Raw genomic sequence first — 12,605 nt, 5'->3', positions numbered from 1 at the left:
CACACGACTCTTCACCATCTCCCAGAGCTTGCTCAAACTCATGTGCACTGAGTCGGTGATGCCATCCAACCATCCTGTCCTCTGTCATCCTCTTTTCTTCCTGCCTTCAATCTTCCCCAGCATCAGTTCAGTCTCAGTCATTTCCAATTCTTTGTGACCCCATGGACTGCAGCACGCCAGGCTTTCCTGTCCATCACCAAGTCCTGAAGCTTGTTCAAACTCATGTCCATCAAGTCGGTGATGCCATCCAACCATCTCATCTTCTGTCGTCCCCTTCTCTCACCTTCAATCTTTCCCAGCATCAGGGTCTTTTCCAATGAGTCAGTTCTTCGCATCAGGTGGCCAAATTATTGGAGTTTCAGCCAAAGTCCTGGAGTTTCAGCCAATGCCAAAGAATGTTCAAACTACCACACAATTGCACTCATCTCACACACTAGCAAAGTAATGCTCAAAATTCTCCAAGCAAGGCTTCAACAGTACATGAACCATGAACTTCCAGATGTTCAAGCTGGATTTAGAAAAGGCAGAGGAACCAGAGATCAAATTGCCAACATCCACTGGATCATCGAAAAAAGCGAGAGAGTTCCAGAAAAACAGCTACTTCTGCTTTATTGACTACGCCAAAGCCTTTGACTCTGTGGATCACAACAAACAGTGAAAAATTCTTAAAGAGATGGGAATACCAGACCACCTGACCTGCCTCCTGAGAAATCTGTATGTAGGTCAAGAAGCAACAGTTAGAACTGGACATGAAACAACAGACTGATTCTAAATGGGGAAAGGAGTACGTCAAGGTTGTATATTGTCACCCTGCCTATTTAACTTATATGCAGAGTATATCATGTGAAATGCTGGGCTGGATGAAGCACAAGCTGGAATCAAGATTGTCAGGAGAAATATCAATAACCTCAGATATGCAGATGACACCACCCTTGCGGCAGAAAGTGAAGAATTAAAGAACCTCTTGATGAAAGTGAAAAAGTTGGCTTAAAACTCAACATTCAGAAAACTAAGATCTTGGCATCTGGACCCATCACTTCATGGCAAATAGATGGGGAAACAATGGAAACAGTGAGAGACTTTATTTTGGGAGGCTCCAAAATCACTGCAGATGGTGACTTCAGCCATGAAATTAAAAGACACTTGCTGCAGTCCGGCACTGAGTGGTTCTTCGGATCATGTCTGGTGGCTCCGCGGATTATAACAGAGAACATGGCGGCCCAGAGGGAATGGACCCCGATGGTGTCATCGAGAGCAACTGGAATGAGATTGTTGATAACTTTGATGATATGAACTTAAAGGAGTCTCTTCTTCGGGGCATCTATGCTTATGGTTTTGAGAAGCCATCAGCTATTCAGCAGAGAGCTATTATTCCATGTATTAAAGATCCAAAAGGTAATTCTGGCACTTGGAGATTATATGGGAGCAACTTGTCATGCCTGCATTGGTGGAACAAATGTTCGAAATGAAATGCAAAAACTGCAGGCTGAAGCACCACATATTGTTGTTGGAACACCAGGGAGAGTGTTTGATATGTTAAACAGAAGATATCTCTCTCCAAAATGGATCATAATGTTCGTTTTGGATGAAGCAGATGAAAATGCTGAGCCGAGGGTTTAAGGATCAAATCTATGAGATTTTCCAAAAATTAAATACTAGTATTCAGGTGGTGTTGCTTTCTGCCACAATGCCAACAGATGTGTTGGAAGTGACCAAAAAATTCATGAGAGATCCAATTCGAATTTTGGTGAAAAAGGAAGAATTGACCCTTGAAGGAATCAAACAGTTTTATATTAATGTTGAAAGAGAGGAATGGAAGTTGGATACACTTTGTGACTTGTACGAGAAACTGACAATTACACAGGCTGTTTTTTTTCCTCAATACAAGGCGCAAGGTCGACTGGCTCACAGAGAAAATGCATGCCAGGGACTTCACAGTTTCTGCCCTGCATGGTGACATGGACCAGAAAGAAAGAGATGTTATCATGAGGGAATTTCGATCAGGGTCAAGCCGTGTTCTGATCACTACTGACCTGTTGGCTCGTGGAATTGATGTGCAACAAGTGTCATTGGTTATAAACTATGATCTACCTACCAATCGTGAAAATTATATTCACAGAATTGGCAGAGGGGGTCGATTTGGGAGGAAAGGTGTGGCTATAAACTTTGTTACTGAAGAAGACAAGAGGATTCTTCGTGACATTGAGACTTTCTACAATACTACAGTGGAGGAAATGCCAATGAATGTGGCCGATCTTATTTAATTCCTGGGATGAGATAGTTTTGAATGCAGTGCTCGCTGTTGCTGAATAGGCGATCACAATGTGCATTGTGCTTCTTTCGTTGGGAATATTTGAATCTTGTCTCAATGCTCATAACGGATCAGAAATACAGATTTTGATAGCAAAGCGATATTAGTTGTGAGCTCTTGTGAGGAAAGTCATTGGCTTTGTCCTCTTTAGAGTTAGACTGTTGGGGTGGGTATAAAAGATGGGGTCTGTAAAATCTTTCCTAGAAATTTATTTCCTAGTTCTGTAGAAATGGTTGTATTAGATGTTCTCTATCATTTAATAATATACTTGTGGACTAAAAGATATAAGTGCTGTATAAAATCAGCCAATTATGTTAAACTAGCATATCTGCCTTTATTGTGTTTGTCATTAGCCTGAATAGAAAGGCCTTTAAAATTGATTTTTTTTTAGCATTTGAATGCATTTTGTTTGGTATTATATTTATTCAATAAAGTATTTAATTAGTGCTAAGTGTGAACTGGACCCTGTTGCTAAGCCCCAGCAAGCAATCATCCTAGGTAGGGTTAAACCCCCAGTAAAATTGCCATATTGCACATGTCTTAATGAAGTTTGAATGTTAAATAAATTGTATATTCACTTAAAAAATAAAATAAAATAAAAGACACTTGCTCCTTGGAAGTAAAGCTATGACCAACCTAGACAGCATATTAAAAAGCAGAGATTATTACTTTGCCAACAAAGGTCCGTCTAGTCAAAGTTATGATTTTTCCAGTAGTCATGTATGGATGTGAGAGTTGGACTATAAAGAAAGCTGAATGCTGAAGAATTTATGCTTTTGAACTGTGGTGTTGTAGAAGACTCTTTAGAGTCCTTTGAACTGCAAGGAGATCCGTCCAGTCAATCCTAATGGAAATCAGTCCTGAATATTCGTCGGAAGGACTGATGCTGAAGCTGAAACTCCCAGCATCAGGGTCGTTTCTTATAAGTCAGCACTTCACATCAGGTGGCCCAAGTACTGGAGCTTCAGCTTCAGCATCAGTCCTTCCAATGAATATTCAGGATCGATTTCCTTAGGATTGACTGGTTTGATCTCCTTGCAGTCCAAGGGAATCTCAAGAGTCTTCTCCAACAAGGATGGGTGTATCAGCTCAAAATAGGTGAGCACCTTGCGCCATCTAGTGGAGTTACACAAAAAACATTTCCAGTGATTTGTTCAATTGCTTAGCAGCATCTGACTCCTTAGGACCCCATGGACTGCAGCATGCCAGCCTTCCCTGTCCTCCACTATCTCCTGGAGTTTGATCAAATTCATGTCCATTGAGTCGGTGATGCTGTCTAGCCATCTAATCCTCAGCCGCTCCCTTCTCCTTTTGCCTTCAATCTTTCCCAGCAGCAGGGGCTTTTCCAGTGATTTACTGACCTGGATTTGCAGACCCACACCATTTAAAAGCCACTTTGGATACACTTAGGAATCACAGTAAAGACAGAAACTTTGAATAAAACCGGAATCTTTCCCCCACTAAGCAACAGCTCTAAAATCATTCTTTCAGACTCTCCCAGCCTTGTGCCCCCGATTCTGTACAGCAGCTTTGTATTAAAAATACCGCGCCCCCACCACGTGTCCTAGAAGAGACCACCCTGCTTATCATAGGATCTCAGAGATTTCCTTCCTTCACTATGTGATGCAGCGGCTTCTGGCAAAGTCAGCAGCGCTGCTGGCTGCCTAAGGGCAGCTGCAGGGCATGATGGAAAATGCAGATTCCTGAGGCCTGCTCACCTCTTGTCAGCTGCACACTTTGCTGTTGACGTAAATGCTGTTTGAATGTGCTGTTCCATGCATGGTACAAGGGCCTCCCCAAATTTCTGCAAATTCTATGTCTCATTCTTATGGTAGCATCTGCTTTTCATCTTGCTGAACCCCCAGTCTCGGTTCTACCTTTCCTCTGCTGGTTTTTTTGGTACCAAAATGCAGCTTCCTCCTACTTCCTGGCATAGAAAGTGAAAGTGAAAGTATCAGTCACTCAGTGGTGCCCAGATTTCTGTGACTCTACGGACTAGGGTCCACCAAGCTCCTCTGTCCGTGGAATTTTCCAGGCAAGAATACTGGAGTGGGTAGCCATTCCCTTCTCCAGGGGATCTCCCCAACCCAGGGACTGAACCCAGATCTCCTGCATTGTAGGCAGATTCTTTACCATCTGAGGCTTGAGAAAGACTGCTTTCCCAGCCCCACTGAAATGAAGCCTGGCTGTGTGCCTTCCTCTGGCCAGTGAACTGTGGACGGAAATGACATATGTCATTTCCAGACATAAACATCTAAATAATGTACTCTTCCTCACTTTTCCATTCTCTCCACCACAGCCTCCCAGCAGGGTTGGTCTTGTTCATTTTCCTGCCACAGAGACTGGCTGCCTGCCCGGCTCCATCCAGCTTACAGATTCTTTGCCTGGCTTCTGAGTTTTCCCTCTGTTGTGCTTTGGTATCTACATAGAACTATAACCCCATAATGAACCTCCTCTTTGGCCAGGGGGCTTCAAACTTGGATGCTGTCATACCCATTCCATCTTTTCATTTTTGTGCAGCTCTTTTCCTAAATTATGTATAGCATTATGCTCTCATATGACCCAGTTTTCAAATCTCTAACAATCCTGACTACTGTCCAGTAGTTTATCTCTAATTTCTTAGAGTCCTTCATGCTATTTCGTTCAGAATTGAATACAATTTTCCAGGTAGAGTCTACACTGGAGAATGCCCTGACCCTTTACTGCAATTTACTTTTGCCTATCAAGATGTCTTTGAATTCTCAACCTGTCTTCCAAAATATTAGGCACCCTTTCCAACAACTTGTTGTCTGAAATTTTGTCCAGCATTTCGTTCAAGTCTACTTCAAGTATATATTTGTTTGTTTTGTTTTTTCAATCAGCGTTATTACTGAGGTATAACATATTCATAGGAGAAGGAAATGGCAACCCACTCCAGTGTTCTTGCCTGGGAACTCTCGTGGATGAAGGAGCCTGTTGGGCTACAGTCCATGGGGTCGCAAAGAGTCGGAAATGACTGAGAGACTAAAGAACAACAGTGTGTATACAATACAATTCACCAATTTTAAGTGTGTAGTTGGATAAATTTTGACAGATATATAGAGTTGTATAATCATACCACGGTCATGATATAGTCATGATGTTTCCATGTCGTAAAGTTAGCACCCCCTTTGCTGCTAATCCCCTTCTACGTCAAGTTTCTTTTATTTGAACAGGTTCCATGAGTTTTACAATTCTTTTTCTCACCACAAAATCTATTCCTTCATGTTAACATGAATCTACTCGTAAGAGCTTTTCTGCTTGGGTTTGTTCAGACAACAGGTTCCGTAATGAAGGCTTGGAAAGCTCATTCGTTTTCATTTTCCACCTCGTCCATGATAAGCATATTAGAATCCATTTGTGCTTATAAGAACTCTGGGTCTCCAGTGTAGAAACTTTGGGATAAAAAGAACTGAAGTTAGTTCAATCAAGCACTGTATAATCAGCAATCCTTTAGGCAGGGCAGGAAATGGCTCTTTGCCTTCCACGAACTCACAAATCAAGGGGGAGAGTTAGGCTATGATACATGATCGTGTTAATGGATTGCGTGTGTGTTACCAGCCCCTGGCTCTGCTGACAGGAAGGATGGCCCTTCGGTGCCTGGCCAGGCTTGGGCCCTCGCCTATGGTTTGGCCTCCAGTCAACGCCAGCACTCACCTGAAGGTGGCTTGGTCCTTCCTGCTTCCTGACCCTTGAGAAGGTCTTTACAGCACTCATAACTTCCCGTGGTCTTCAGATCCCCTTCTGCCTCCTGTGCACCCGCCTCCTAGGACTTCGGATCTCAGGCTGGCCTGCTTTGCCTTCTCTCGCCCATCCACCCCCTGAATCCCACTCTGATTCATCACCCCGTGTGCCTCCCGCCCTGTTCCTGCCTTGCAGAGTCTAAGGAGCCTTAGTCATCAAACCCCTTCCACACACATAGAACCTTGTCAGACTGCTCCCTTTTCTAGTTATTAAACCCTCTTTTGAATGGTTTCATTCACTCAGGCTTCTTTTTTTTTTTTTAATTTTTTCAAAATAAAATCAACCTCAAAGGCCTTCCCTGGTGGTCCAGTGGTTGAGACTTCATCTTCCAATCCTGGGGTTGCAGGTTCGATCCCTGGCCGGGGAACTAAGATCCCACATACTCAAAAAACCAAAACATAAAACAGAAAGAGTATTGTAACAAATTCAGTAAAGACATTGAAAATGGTCCACACTGAAAAAAACGTTAATAAAATAAATAAATAAAAATAAAATCAACCTCAAGCTCTGAAACCTATAATGTATAGCATCTAAAGGTCTTCTTTTTTGGAAATGGAGGGAACCCAATGGGAATCCTTTACAAGCTGTTTCTCTGAAACTTCTTTTGGTTCCCTTGGCCCTTAGTCTGGGCCAAGACATGGTTAATTTGAATTAGTGCAGTGCAGCCTTATTACCATCACATTCCTCCTGGGTTTATTTTCCTCTTAATCCATTGCTTGTGCTCCTCCTTCTGGCTGATGGTCCCATTCTAAGGAAGAGCCAAGGTAAATAAACTCCTGGTTGACTTTACTCTATTTTCCCTGGCTTCAGGCCTAGTGTTCTTCATTTTTTCCCATGTGCTCCAGACATCATTTTATTTTTATTTGATTTTACTTTTTAAACAAAGACTAATTTTTAGGGGAGGGGGGAGTGCAGCATGTGGGATCTTAGTTCACTAACCAGGGATTGAACCCGAGCCTCCTGCATCAGAAGCAGAGTCTTAACCAGTCAACCACTAGCGAAGTCCCCCAGACATAGTTTTAAAGGTGCGTTTTGGTGTTGGGATCTCTTGATTTATTCCTACTGTATAGCACAGGGAACTCTACTCAGTACACTCTGATAACTTTATGGGAAAAGAATCTGAAAAAGAATCAGATAACAATCCTTCTGCTGTGTACCTCCAACTAACACAACATCATTGTGTGAGAGTTGGACCATAAAGAAGGTTGAGCACCGAAGAACTGATGCTTTTGAACTGTGGTGTTGGAGAAGACTCTTGAGAAATCCTTGGCCTGCAAGGAGATCAAACCAGTCCATCCTAAAGGAAATCAACTCTGAATGTTCATTGGAAGGACTTATGCTGAAGCTGAAGCTCTAATACTTTGGCCACCTGATGCCAAGAACTGGCTCATTGGGAAAGACCCTGATGCTGAGAAAGATTGAAGGCAGGAGGAGAAGGGCACGACAGAGGATGAGATGGTTGGATGGCATCACTGACTCAGTGGACATGAGTTTGAGCAAACTCCAGGAGATGGTGAAGGACACGGAAGCCTGGCGTGCTGCAGTCCATGTGGTTGCAAAGAGTTGGACATGACTGAGCAACTGAACAGCACAACACTGTAAATCAACTATACTCCAATATAAAATTAAAAAAATTTTTAAAGTATGACGCGTCACACACTCTAACTTTGTATTTTTGGCTCATGCAAGCTCTATCCAATTTCTAACATTTTTCTTCTGAAATTTATGTTCTGTCCCCAAATTACAGTAACCCACACTTATGCTTGTTGTTGTTCAGTCGCTTAGTCGTGTATGTCTCTTTGCGACCCCAGGGACCACAGCAATCTTGATTCCAGCTTGTGCTTCATTCAGCCTGGCATTTCGCATAATGTATTCTTCATATAAGTTAAATAAGCAGGGTGACAGTATACAGCCTTGACACACTCCTTTCTCAATTTAGAACCAGTCTGTTATTCCAAGTCCAGTTCTAACTGTTGCTTCTTGACCTAGATACAGGTTTCTCAGGAGGCAGGTAAGGAGGTCTGGTATTCCCATCTCTAAGAATTTTTCACAGTTGTGATCCACACAGTGAAAGGCTTTAGCATAGTCAATAAAGAAGCAGTAGATGTTCTTCTGGAATTCTCTTGCTTTTTCTATGATCCAACAGGTATTGGCAATTTGATCTCTGGTTCCTCTGCCTTTTCTAAATCCAGGTTGAGCATCCGAAAGTTCTCAGTTCACGTACTGTTGAAGCCTTGCTTGGAGAATTTGAGCATTATTTTGCTAGTGTGAGAGATGAGTGCAATTGTGTGGTAGTTTGAACATTCTTTGGTATTGCCTTTCCTTTGGGATTGGAATGAAAACTGACCTTTTCCAGTCCTATGGCCACTGCTGAGTTTTCCAAATTTGCTGGCGTATTGAGTGCAGCACTTTCCAAGCATCATCTTTCAGGATTTGAAAGAGCTCGGCTGGAGTTCCATCCCCTCCACCAGCTTTGTTATCCTTAGTGATGCTTCCTAAGGCCCACTTGACTTCGCACTCCAGGATGTCTGGCTCTAGGTGAGTGTTCATACCGTAGTGGTTGTCTGGGCCATTAAGATCTTTTTTGTAGAGTTCTTCTGTGTATTCTTGCCACCGCTTCTTATTATCTTCTGCTTCTGCCCTTTATTGTGCCCATCTTTGCATAACATGTTCCCTAGGTATCTCTAATTTTCTTGAAGAGATCTCTAGGCTTTCCCATTCTATTGTTTTCCTCTATTTCTTTGCATTATTCACTTAAGAAGGCTTTCTTATCTCTCCTTGCTATTCTTTGAACTCTGCATTCAGACGGGTGTATTTTTTGAGAAGAAAAAAGACCTGACAGAATGATATAGTAGCGTCTTGAGAAATTAAAAAAAAATAATCCTTGAAGAACCTAATGCAAAATATCTTAACCTGACTATCATAAAAAAGGCATCTAAGTTCAAAGACATGTAGAAAGCAGACCTGGTCCATATCACACCCCATCTGAACAAGCAGGTAAGGATCGGATACAGCTATTTGTAAGTTATATCACCTTTTGACTTCAGACTTTTAAAAGTATACTCTTTCACAACGGTAGAAATAAAACTGGATTTTGTAATTGTGTGATGGTTATCACGACACCATTATCTAAGCTACCAAAACTTACACTCAGAGCCACAAACCCAAGTGTATCGATGTTCCTGAGAATTCTCATTGGGCAATAAATGAGTTATTATTTTATTTAAACATTATGAAATGTACTGAATTTTTTTTCTCTTAGATTTCCTACCGATTCTCACATTTATGGAAGTGAATATTCCTGCAACATTTGTGGTAGCGATTTCCATATAAATCCAGACTGTGTAAGTAACAATGGAAAGTACCAATGGATACCTTCCATTCACCGGTGACAGCCACCCAGGCCCAAGGCTAGTGGAAGGAGCCCAGGTGAGGACCCCATGACCTGAGTACACACCTGCCCTGGTAGGGAGCCTGGCACTTCTGGATGGCAAGAGAGATCAAACGTGGTGAGTTTTTTTTCATGACCTTGGAATCTGGAGATAGGTCATCAGCATAAAAAGAGAAGCCTGGCTCAGGCTGCTCTTAGCTTGACTTGTCCTAAGGTCGTTCCAAATACCAGATTACAGTCATCAAGAGGAACTGATCAATGGAAGGGGCCAGAATTTTGGAACTCATACTTAACGTTTGCAAAACGTGCAGTAAGGTCTGAATAGTCATTATCTCAGCGGGGGATGCAAAGCTGTGATGGAACTTTTCCGTGAGGGCCGGGTTGAAGCACCCACTTGGCTGGGAGCTCCCCCAGCCCAGCCTGCACACAAGGGAGGGAAGGAGTGGTTTTCTCACTTCCAGCGTCCAGAAGATACATCTTCCCAGAGAGTATAGCACCGTGCAATTTCTAAGGCCGAAGGGAAAACCTGGGCAGAAAAATAGAGGCAACTCTCAGTTGCATCCTCTGTGATTGTATTTTACGCTCCAGGCAGGTTTTCTTTGGCTGTTTAGAACAGTAGCAGTAGTGACGCAAGCACAGGACAGCCACTCGCTCTGTGCCAGCACCTAATCTCATTCGTTCTTGGTCTGCTCTTCCTCCCTGCTGCGCTATGACATGACGGTATAGCCCCATTTTACCGGTGAAGAAACTGATTTACAGAGAGAGGCAATCTCCCACTACAGTCACTGGTCTAGTAAGAGACAGACTCTAGGTTTTGAAGATGGTGTCGTGTCCCTTTGGGGCTTCCCATGCGGCTCAGCTTAAGAATCTGCCTGCTAATGCAGGAGACTTGGGTTCATTACCGGAGTCAGGAAAAATCCTCGAGGAGGAAATGGCAACCCACTCCAGTATTCCTGCCTGGGAAATCTCATGGACAGAGGAGCCTGGTGGGCTACAGTCCTTGATGACACAAAGAGTCAGACACGACTGAGCACATCATGTTCCATTATTGGGAACTAAATAGCTTGATGCAAAAATATTTTGAAAAGGACAACGCATGAAAGGAAAGAGTTATTACTTTGGGGCCAGATCACCTTCCAAGAGTGGTTCAAGTCAGTGTTGATCCTTAAGGGTCAGTTATGTTCAAAGGCACTGTGGTGACTGCTGTATACAGTGCCAGGCACAGAGTAGGCTATCTATGAAGGCTGGGTTTTTTAGTTTATTGAAATATAGTTGATTTACAGTGTTGGGTTAGTTTCTGCTGTATGGCAAGGTGATTTAGTTACACACATATATATATTCTTTTTCCATTATGATTTATTACAGGATATTGAATATAGTTCCCCATGCTCTACATGGGACCTTGATGTTTATCCATCCTATAGGTAATAGTTTGCATCTGCTGACCCCAAGCTCCCAATCCATCCCTCCCCCTCCTTTTCCCCCTTGGTAACCACACATCTGTTTTCTATGTCTCTGAGTCAGTTTCTGTTTCGTAGACAAGTTTGTTTGTGTCACAGTTTAGATTCCACATATAAGTGATATCATATGGTATTTGTCTTTCTCCGTAAAGAACAGTGGATGAAGGTGTGGTGGTCTCTGCACTTGAGAAAATGTGGCAGGGCATGGAGTTGTGTGCTGCAGATATGCCCCCAATGACACGAGTGATGAATGTCAGCCAGAGGAATCCGTAGCATGTTGGTGACAGAAGTCGCAATGAAGATGACCTTTGAAAGGGGGATGTGATGCTGATAGATGGACATTGGAGCAGAAGGTGGGATTTGCAGGCAAGGGAGCTCTGTCGGGGAAGCCCTTGGATGAACGGTTTGGAGCTGAGTAAATTGTCTGGCTTTGTGGGGTGTAGGGCTTCCCTGGTAGCTCAGTTGGTAAAGAATCCACCTGCAATGCAGGAGACCCCAGTTCGATTCCTGGGTCAGGAAGATCTACTGGAGAAGGGATAGGCTACCCACTGCAGTATTCCTGGGCTTCCCTTATGGCTCAGCTGGTAAAGAATCTGCCTTCAATGCTTGAGATCTGGGTTCAGTCCCTGGGTTGGGAAAATCCCCTGGAGAAGGGAACAGCTACCCACTCCAGTATTCTGGCCTAGAGAATTCCATGGACTATATAGTCCATAGGGTCGAAAAGAGCCGGACACGACTGAGTGACTTTCACTTTGTGGTGTGTAGGTCACCTGGAGATCAGGCTGAAGGTAGTGGATTGACCACTGTGAAGTCACTTTTGGCTGGATCTTCTATAGGAAGAGAGTGGAGACTCTGGAGCAGGGAGTAACTGCTTCAGAGCAGCACCTGGGTGCTGTGTTCAGCCATGGTGTGAGGGTGATGGATTCAGAAACTGTAGCCAAGGCATCCTCTAGAAAACACTGCTAGCATTCCAGAAAATTAGTGAATGTGATGACAGTGGGAATGGAGAGGAAGTGGAATCCAGATCAACTGGTACGTTCCCAGAAATGCTTACCACGTTCACTCTTAGCTGAGACCAAGCATTTGGGGGGCGGGGAGCGGGGTATGTGTGTAAATTCACTACCAAAGTCATGCAGTACATGCTTAACAAAACCAAATCAGTACTATCTGGGGTCTGACCCCACGTCATCTTCACTTATAGCAAACGCTGCTCTGTCTTCAACTAATAGATTTATCTGGTTAGCTTAGACCTCTATTTTACTTAAACAAAAATAGGTGGTGTGTAAAACAAGTGATTTTCTTTGTTCTGCCAAGGTTACCTGTATTCCTTGCTGAAAATATTTTAACTGACTTGGAATCGGTTTTCTTTGCTCTTTAAATTGTTTTTTAAATGTTTAATTGTGAAATATCACAGAGGAAAATTTAAAATATACTTGTTTAATGGAAGCAAGCCAAGTGTTCACGGCAGGATGAATGGATAAAGAAAATATGATATATACATACAGTAGGTGATTATATTCAGCCTTTTTTTTTATGTGGACCATTTTTTTTGATGTCTTTATTGAATTTGTTACAATATTGCTTCTGTTTGATGTTTTGTCTTTTTTTGGATCTTAGCTCCCTGACCAGGGATCAAATCTGCTTTGAAAGGCGAAGTCTTAACCACTTGGACTGCCAGGGA

At 42.9% G+C, this 12,605-nt stretch overlaps 1 pseudogene across 1 annotated transcript; it reads left to right on the top strand.

The window, feature by feature from the left end:
- The first annotated feature begins 1,149 nt into the window (after positions 1-1,149).
- LOC100138864 (eukaryotic initiation factor 4A-II-like) lies at positions 1,150-2,691 on the top strand (annotated as a pseudogene). The gene has a single exon (XR_810477.4). The product of XR_810477.4 is annotated as a eukaryotic initiation factor 4A-II-like (transcript).
- The last annotated feature ends 9,914 nt before the right edge of the window (positions 2,692-12,605 follow it).

The sequence above is a fragment of the Bos taurus genome, chromosome 13 (genome assembly GCF_002263795.3).
Source record: "Bos taurus isolate L1 Dominette 01449 registration number 42190680 breed Hereford chromosome 13, ARS-UCD2.0, whole genome shotgun sequence".
Lineage (NCBI taxonomy): Eukaryota > Metazoa > Chordata > Mammalia > Artiodactyla > Bovidae > Bos > Bos taurus.
The sequence above is the reverse complement of the archived record's forward strand: the minus strand, read 5'-3'. Positions and strand labels throughout refer to the sequence as shown.